Here is a 9,840-nt window from a genome sequence, read left to right on the forward strand (position 1 = left end):
GGGAAAAAAGATAAACCTATCCTCTCTCTCTCCTGTGACTTTCACAACATCTCCTTCCTCTCTCTAGGCCTGCCTAAATATAAGAGAAGACTCCATTTTTCTTATCTAATATTACACCTTCAAGGAAGAACTAATAGAGTCTGAATGCAGATTGAAACATACTATATTGCACTTTCTATTTTTCTTTTTTATTTGAGATCTCTTCAACAAAATGACTAGTATGGAAAAACATTTTGCATGATTGTATATGTAAAATCTATATAATAATTGCTTGCTGTTTCAGTGAGGGGAAGGAAATGAAGTAGAAAAGATGGAAAAGGGAGAGATTTTGAAACTCAAAACTTTAAAAAATGAATGTAAAAATTGTTTTTATATGTAATTGAGGAAAATAAAAAAGTGTATATAAAATTTAACAAGGTAGTAACTAAAAGGTGAGTTTTATTTTCCTTATATAAGTGCATGAAAAACAAAATATTAATATTTAATTAAATATTAATTATACTCATTTCACTTATTATTTTATATAGATATTTCCCAAATTTTAAAAAATTAATCTGTTCATCATTTCTTATGGTATAGTAATATTCCATCATAATCATATAGCATAGTTCATTCAGCCATTCCCCAGTTGATGGACATCTCTTGAGTTTCCACTTCTTTATCACTGCAAAGAGAGCTGTTATAAATACTTAGAAAATATAGCATTGATTTGGGAGAGGTAAAGAGAGAGGAAAGGTGATTTAGAGGAGACAGAGCAATCTCATTATATCCAGGTTTTGACAGTGATACATATGTATGTTTTGGAAGAGGCCAATGAACAGGTCAGTTACATACCCTGAATCATAACTCACTAGCCAGAGAAGAGCTCTAACTTCTCTGTCTCCCTATATGTATGTGTGCCCCAAATGTCTTAAGACACTTTTGCAATTCATAAAGTGTTCTACACTAATCCAAAGAGAGAGCTAGAACTGCTGTGGTTATTCCATTAATATGAATGAAGAAACAGACTTGAGGAGAAATAGTTTTCCCAGGAAGTAAGTGACAGTGGGGAAACTCAAACCCAGATTCTTTTCTACTATAGTAAGTGCTAAATCTTTATCAAAGCAAAGGTTTCCTGGAATAAAGGAACCAAGTAGGAAAACTAGGTGTAGAGGCTTGAGTAAATTGGCAAATTACAGCCAGGTATGCCATACCCAGAAGTTGAATTTTCTTTCCCAGAAGTTCTGAGCTTGTCTGATTCAACCCTCTCATTTCCTTTGAGAGGGATTACTTATCTTTATAGTAATCCACATTCCTATGGGGTTGGTTTTGCTGGAAAGATCTCCTAGTGACAGGTTGGCTTCTCTTCACTGAAAGGCTTCATTTCAGCACAGATTTCAATTTACTTCTTTGTGAAAAAGAAATGGCTAGTAAAGAAACCTTTCTAATGTCCACTCACAATTTCTCTCCATGATAGTTCCGGTATTAAACCACTCAAGAAGAGAATGAGTTTGCTTTCTGATTAAAAATAAAAAGTTGCCCAACTGATAGGAGTTTCTTCAGCAGCTAAATATAGGAAAGATTTATATATCTGACATAAAGATAATTAATTAGGTAGAGAAGATAGAGGGAGAGCTTTCTTTTTTCTTATTCATTTCCCCCCTATAACATGTAAAAGCAATTTTTTTTAACATTCATTCTTCAAATTTGGGGTTCCAAATTCTCTCCCTTCTTCTGACCCTCATTCCCTCACACCCTCCCTGCCCTCCTACCTCGGTGAGATGACATGAAATCTTGCATAGATTTTACATGTATAATTATGTAAAACATTTTTCCATATTAGTTGTTTTATGTGAGTTCTCAAATAGGAAAAATGAAGAAAGAAAATGAAATATAGTATATTTCAGTCTTCTTTCAGACTCCAGTTCTTTCTCAGAGGGCAGATAGCTTTTTTTTTTTTATCACATATCATATATTGTCTTGGATAACTGTATTGTTGAGAATAACTAGGTCATTTACAGTTGTTCATTAATAGTATTGCCACTGTATATAATGTTCTTCTGGCTCTGCTTACTTCACTTGGTTTCAGTGCAAGCAAGTCTTTCCAGATTTTTCTGAAATATATTATTTATTGTTTTTTAATAACACAATAGAATTCTATAACTATTATATCCCACAACTTGTTCAGTCATTCCCCAGTTGATGGGAAACCCCTCAATTCTTTGCTTACACAAAAAGAACTGCAATAAATATTTTTGTACCAAGAGGTCCTTTTCCTTAATAAACTGTATAAGCAAACTACAATGCTTGATACCCAGTGTCTTCATATGATGTTAATTTTTAAAAGATTTATACTGAAATATTTTTTTAAAAAATTCTCCTAGAAGAATAAGCAATAAACTAAATAGAAGACAAGAGAATGTTAAATAATAGGAATAAAATATAAAGAGAAACCTAGCATTTGATAACTTTTCTGCCTCTCCAGATTTATTCTTATTTAATCAGTTTTGAAAAACATAAGGAAACAAATGCCTTCCCAATGTAGCCCAGATCAGTAGACTTCCTAAAGGCAAACCATTAGGTTTAGTAATAAAAAAATAGATCAGGAAAATTTCTGTCTGATATTCATAAAATTAATGTCGACACCTTAGTAATTTTTTTAAAAACCCTTACCTTCCATCTTGGAGTCAATACTGTCTATTGGTTCCAAGGCAGAAAAGTGGTATGGGCTAGGCAAAATGGGGATCAAGTGACTTGCCCAGTGTCACACAGTTGGGAAGTGTCTGAGGCCAAATTTGAACCCAGGACCTCCCATCTTTAGGTATGGCTCTCAATCTACTGAGCCACCCAGCTACCCCCAAACTTGATAATTTTTAAAATGTGTATAAATGGAACTTTTAGCTCATTTAAGTTTCTTCTGGTCATTTAGAGATGAAGAATTGAATTCCAACAAAACTTTGTGCCTACTTTTTCAAAGTCAGTATACTAAATGCTGGGGTGTAAACTCAAAAATGATTATGAGAAACTCATATTCTACTAAGAATGGCAAAATGTACACATATGTAAATAGTAGAAAAAGAATAATAATAACTTGGGGAGATCAGAAGGCTTCACAAAAGAAGGGAAAAAATTTAATCTAAAATATTTTAAGGAAGATGGTGACCCTAAGATAAAAAGGTGAAGAGAATGTGCATTCAAGGGATGGAGGAAAAAAATATGATTCAGAGAGGAGATAGATCAAATGTTGCTTTGTGAGAACAATTAGAAAATGTTTTGCTAAAAATAAAGTATATAAAGGAGCAAAATGTAAAATACATCTACAAAGGTAGATTAGAGTCAGACTTTTTGGTCCATCAGTGTCAAACTGGTGTTTGTATTTTTATCCAAGAATCAAGAGGGAGTTGTAAATATGAATAATAGCAAATAAAACTGTTAGCCTTCAAAGAATTAACCCCTGAAGTTGGGCTGACGTAGAGCAGCTCGTATATTAATTGAACACTTTAAAGGATTTCTCTTAAATAGTTTTAAATACATCTTTCTTTTACTCAACTCTACCATTAACCACAGAAACTATGATCAGTCTTTCCAATTTCTTCTATTCTTTTCCTGTTTTTTTTTTAATTTAAAATTAGATCACTAATCATTTCATTGCATATGTAGTTCTGAGTTGAACTGGATATGTTGCTAAAAAAATTAAGAAAAACAGCAATTTATTAAAAAGCCAGTTAAACAACAAAATAGAAATCTTAAACATCAAAGAAGAGATGAACAAAACTAAAAGTAAAAAACAAAACAAAACAAAAAGACACCAAAAACACCTCTTGGTTACTTGGTTGTTTCTCAATGGAATTGTTAAATTTAGTCACTGTGTGTCTTGAGTTTGCAAACTTGTTTTTGATTTTTGTTTTCTGGGGGGAAACTATGCATTCAATTGGCCCTATGTTTTGTATGCTCAGAATTTCTGGACAGTTTTATAATTACTTGTATTATGTTGTTCACGTTTTTTGATGAATCATGTGTTTCTTGGGAGACATAATTTTTAAATTGTTTTTACTCATTCTATCTTTGAGATCATAAAAACATTGTTTGAAAAAGACAGCATGTTTTCTTTTAAGGCTATAGCTTTGCCTTTCTCTTTTTCCAGATTATCTTTTATTTCTGAGTATTTGCATTCCCATACAGTTGTCCTCTTTCATGTTTCTTTAGTAAGACTTGCCACCATAGATTGAAATATTTTTTCTGCCAATTGTTTCCCCTTTCATAATTTTCATCTTAAAAAGCACTCAAAAATGGTACATTGTAGTTCCATGTTCTCAAAGTCTACAGGATTCTCTGTCTAATCAAGTATTGGATCATTTTCCTTTTTCACAATATTTCTTCATAAATGCCAGAAAATGTTTACTACATCTGGAGATCATATTTCCTTCTGCTCCTCACGTTTTCTTTTGTTCATTTATCTGCTTATATAAGTTCAAGGTCTTTGAGTTTTTTTCTATTTGAGGTCTTTGGTGATTTCAGTCTTTCCCCCCTTATTTTCCCTTATTGCTCCCTTCTCTGCTGGTGGTTTCCCTGAGGGCTAACTCTCATAATGTCTCAACTTTCTCCCAAATTGGGCAATTCATGATTCACCAAACTAGGTCTCTTCCCCAAGAGACCTTTGGAGGGGAATAGAACTGGCCCCATCTGCATTCTGGGACGTTTCCCTCAGACTTATGCAGTGCCACCAAGCTTTTGCAAATAGATGTCTTGTCCCAGTAACCTGCCCCATTCTCTGTGTTCCTCAGTTCTCTGGTCAATCAGTACAGGTTTTGTTTGGTTATTTGTTTTCACTGCTACTGTGGCAAGGCAGATTTCTTTAGTTTGGAGTTAGAATCTCTTCAATTCAGTGAGAAGGGAGAGGAGTTAGGGTGTGGGATTGAGCTCTATTATAAGGCCAGAGATAAGCCCTTCTCCATTCCTTGTGCTTCTCTACTCTTCTGTGGAGTTCTGTAAAGAATTCTCCCTCCTACTAGCTACTGTAGCTTCAGCCAATTTCTGTAATATGGAGTTCGGATTTGGGGGCACTGGAAAAGTCAGGATGTAGGATCATTTTTTTGTGGCAAATCTATGGGTTGTATTGACTAGTACAGTTTTTGCTTCTTTAACAAGTTAGGTGTTAGTTCTTGGAGTTTTCTAACCTTTTGCATTTTCAGTGTCTTGGAGAGAGTCATACAAGTTAAGGCTACAACAAAACTACCAAGTGTAGCCTGAAACAGATTAAAATGTAATTGTACAATGTTAACAAAATATAAAAATACAACACAATATAGATAATGCTAATTTGTGGATTTCTAAGTCAATATGCAGCCCACAGGGATCTGTTTCTATTTGAATTTGGTACCACTTATAAACATCAAGATAGCTGAAGTTGCTTGATATTTAGTGCATAATTTCTGTTTGGGAGTTGTGAGAAGCAGAGAAAATACCTAATCCTCAATCTTGTTCATGTGGTCAAAAGAAATCATGAACTTTAAAATATATATATTATGATTTTCTTCCAGGATTTTCATAAATATTATCTGAGATCATCGTAGGATGCATTTCTGTCAGATGATGTGGGATACTATGATAGTTTAGACCGACATTTCTCTCTAACCCAGAAATAGAATAATATTAAATGATATGGTATAAGAACACAGTTTACTAAATGGTACTGATGATATAAGGATCCCAAAAGATCATGATCAACTTTATGCTTTTGATGTTACGATTATTATGTAATATCATAGATATTGTTTGATATATTGGATTGATATAATTATAAATATAAGTGGTCTCATTTCCCATAGAAACATATAGACAAAACAAAGTTTGTACTTTTCTACTGACAATTCCATATTATGGGGATAAAGTTTTCAGTCTCTGATGGGATGAACTTTTGACTGCTGGAGGGACCTTGAGTCATTCTACTTCTGCCTAAGTTAACATTAGACTTTCCCACCAATTTGTGGTCCCATAAAGAAAATCTCCCTATCTGAGCTCTGCCCATGCCTTCAATCACTAATAGATCATGAGATCTTTTCTACTGAACCTGGGCATAGTCTGATTGCATATAATCTGTCCTCAGAACCACAAGATCAAGAAGGGAATATAGTGAAGATGACTCAAAATAACTTTGGCAGCTATGTGCTCACAGATTCTTAAATATAGGCAGTCCACAACAGTTAGTAGTCAATAAATATATTAAATGCCTAGTGTGCCAGTCACTGTGCTTAAATGCTGGGGATACAAAAAGAAAAAAGCAAATAGACCCTCTTTTAAAAAAGCTCACAGAACAATAATATTCATAGCTGCGCTCTTTGTGGTGGCAAAAAATTGGAAAATGAGGGGATGCCCTTCAATTGGGGAATGGATGAACACATTGTGGTATATGATGGTGATGGAATACTACTGTGCTAAAAGGAATAATAAAGTGGAGGAATTCTATGGGGACTGGAATGACCTCCAGGAATTGATGCATAAGGAAAGGAGCAGAACCAGGAGAACATTATACAGAGACTGATACACTGTGGTACAATCAAATGTAATGGATTTCTCCATTAGTGGCAATGCAGTGATCCTGAACAACCTGGAGGGATCTATGAGAAAAAACACTATCTGTATTCAGAGGAAAAACTGTGGGAGTATAAACACAAAAGAAAAACAACTGCTTGATTACATGGGTCGAAGGGATATGGCTGGGGATGTAAACTCTAAATGAACATCCTAGTACAAACATCAACAACATGGAAATAGGTTCTGATCAAGGGCACATATAAAACCCAGTGGAATTGCATGTTAGCTGTGAGAAGGGTGGGGGAGAGGAGGGAGGGAAAGAATATGATTCTTGTAACCAATGAATAATGTTCTAAATTGACTAAATACAAATTTCAACATCAAAAAAATTAAATGAAATCAGATTCAGAAAAGAACAAAAACTAATTTTTTTCTATTCATAATGGGTTAAGTTTCATAATAATGATATCTTTTTATACTTTTATTTGATGTATATATGTTTTAATAAAATAGATGTCAAGATAAAAGTATTTTCTCTAATTAAAAATAAAATAAAGAGCTCACAGACTAATGGGAGAAACAATATGCAAACAACTATGGTCAAACAAAATATAGACAGGAAAGGTTTCAGATAATCCACAGAGAAAAGACACTAGCATCAATGGATACTGGGAAAAGTTTCCTAGAGAAGACAGGATTTTAGCTAAGATTGGAAGGAAGACATGTAAGTCATGGTAGAGATAAGGAAGGTGCAATTGAACTCTTTATGGGAATTCCTGTCTTTGGGTCATGCCTCTAGATGGACACAAGACATTCCATTTCCTGACATAAGGCATCTTCACTGACTGCCCCCAAATTTGTCTCTCTCAAGGCTTAATCAACCTCTCTATTTGCTTTTTCATTCATTATCCCCTGCAGAGACAATGTCCAGATCTGGACAACTCCAGACCTGGGACACATATAAATTCAGACTCAAGTAATCATAGATTGGTGATTGGAAGAGTTCTTATAGGTTATCCAATTAATTCCCCTCATTTTTCATGTTTTCACCTTATACGTAGCTAGGTGTCTCAGTGATTAGAAACCAGGAACTGGAATCAGGAAGACCTGACTTTAAATCCACCCCCCCAGACACTCACTAGTTTTCTCACTTTGGGCAAATCATTTAACCTTTGTCTGCCTCAACTTCTTCATCTCTAAAATGGGAATAACAATAGCACTTGCCTCCCAGGTTTGTTGTGAGGATCAAATGAGATAATTTGCATAAAGTACTTTGTAAATCTTTTTTTTTTAGTTTTTAAAACATTATTTGGTCATTTTCATACATTATTCATTAGAAACAGATCCTTTTCTTTTCCTCCCTTCCTCCCCTACCACCCCTCCCCTAGTCAACAGGAGATTCCTCTGGGTATCACATGTGTCCTTGCTCTGAACCAATTTCCTTGTTGTTGGTATTTGCCTTAGGGTGCTCATTTAGCATCTCTCCTGGATCATGTCCCCTCAACCTCTGTAGTCAAGCACTTGCTTTTCCTCTGTGTTTTTACTCCCTCAGTTTGTCCTCTGCTTAAGGATAGTTTTTTTTCCTTGTAGATCCCTGCAGATTGTTCAGGGACATTGTAAATCCATTAATGGAGAAGTCCATTACGTTCGATTGTACCACAGTGTATCCTTCTCTGTGTACAATGCTCTCCTGGTTCTGTTCCTCTTACTCTGTATCACTTCCTGAAGGTTGTTCCAGTCTCCATGGAATTCCTCCACTTTATTATTCCTTTTAGCACAATAGTATTCCATCACCAACATATACCACAATTTGTTCAGCCATTCCCCAATTGAAGGGCATCCCCTCATTTTCCAGTTTTTTTCCACCACAAAGAGCGCAGCTATGAATATTCTTGTACAAGTCTTTTTCCTTGTTATCTATTTGGGGTACAAACCCAGCAGTGCTATGGCTGGATCAAAGGGCAGACAGTCTTTTATCACCCTTTGGGCATAGTTCCAAATTGCCCTCCAGAATGGTTGGATCAATTCACAACTCCACCAGCAATGCATTAATGTCCCTACTTTGCCACATCCCCTCTAGCATTCATTACTTTCTTTTGCTGTCATGTTGACCAATCTGCTAGGTGTGAGGTGATAACTCAGAGTTGTTTTGATTTGCATCTCTCTGATTATAAGAGATTTAGAACACTTGTGAGAAAACCCTCAAAAAGCTTCTGTGAAATCTCTTTCCTTTCTCTCTTTGCTTTATTACTTGCTACCAATCAGTTTTGTTTTCTTTTTTAACTTGGCTTCAAAATTACAGCTGCAAGAACAGATGAGTAAAAAACCTTTTTGATTCTCCTTAAACTAAGCTGTTTTAGATCTTAGCAACAGGGCCCTAAGGTCCTGGCTAGCAACTGCCTAAATTAGGACTAGAAAAATCTGGGAAAGCTTTTGCCTTGTCCTGCTTCCCACGTGTTTACTTTAGAAATATTGGTTACAGCCAGTTCACAACATACTTAACAACTGGCTATTCAGCTCCATGACCAACCTTGCAAAATTTGCATTCTTTTTCTCTCTAAAATTTCTCATACCATGGGACTTATGGCAAAATATAATCGACACAGTACTCCCCCTTTGGATTTTGATTGTTATAGCTGTAATATTGTATTTCTTTAAAAAACCCACTTCTCAGTCAAACCAACCGAGTGTTCCTTCACTACTCAACAATATGCAGAACTAAATACTTGGCTTGAGCTTATAGAGGAAAGTCAGGGAGAGATTGTAGCTTTTATAAGAAGCATTAAAAGAGAGTTAAGAACATTATCAGAATCTCTGTCCCACCCTGCTCTGGACAATAACCCTCTTAACCAACCCACCTCTCCCCCTGCCCCCTCAGCCTCAGAAAACCCTACTCATGCTTCTGATCCTACAACCTCAACTCTAAGTACACACCCCACCCATGCTTCCAACCCTACACAATCAACTCTAAGTTCACACCCTACCCATGCTACTGATCCTAATGCCTCCACTTCGCACCTTACTGATTCCTCCAATCAAACACCTCTGTATCCTTTCACACTTCTTCCTTGGCTCCTCCTTCTCACCCTACACAATCCACTTTAAGTTCACATTCCAACCTAAATTCACACCTACCTCTGATCTTTCTGGCACTATGGGACAACAAACCCTCTCCCTTAGTGTGCCCAACTCTTCTATTGATCATACTTACTCCACTGAGAATGGAGCAAGAAGCCTAGAAACAGGAGTACCAAATAATTCAGATAGCTTATTTCCTTTAAGGGAAGTACCCACTTTTAATAAGGATGGAAACTTGGTATCTGTAAG

This window comes from Monodelphis domestica, chromosome 3 (genome assembly GCF_027887165.1).
Source record: "Monodelphis domestica isolate mMonDom1 chromosome 3, mMonDom1.pri, whole genome shotgun sequence".
NCBI lineage: Eukaryota > Metazoa > Chordata > Mammalia > Didelphimorphia > Didelphidae > Monodelphis > Monodelphis domestica.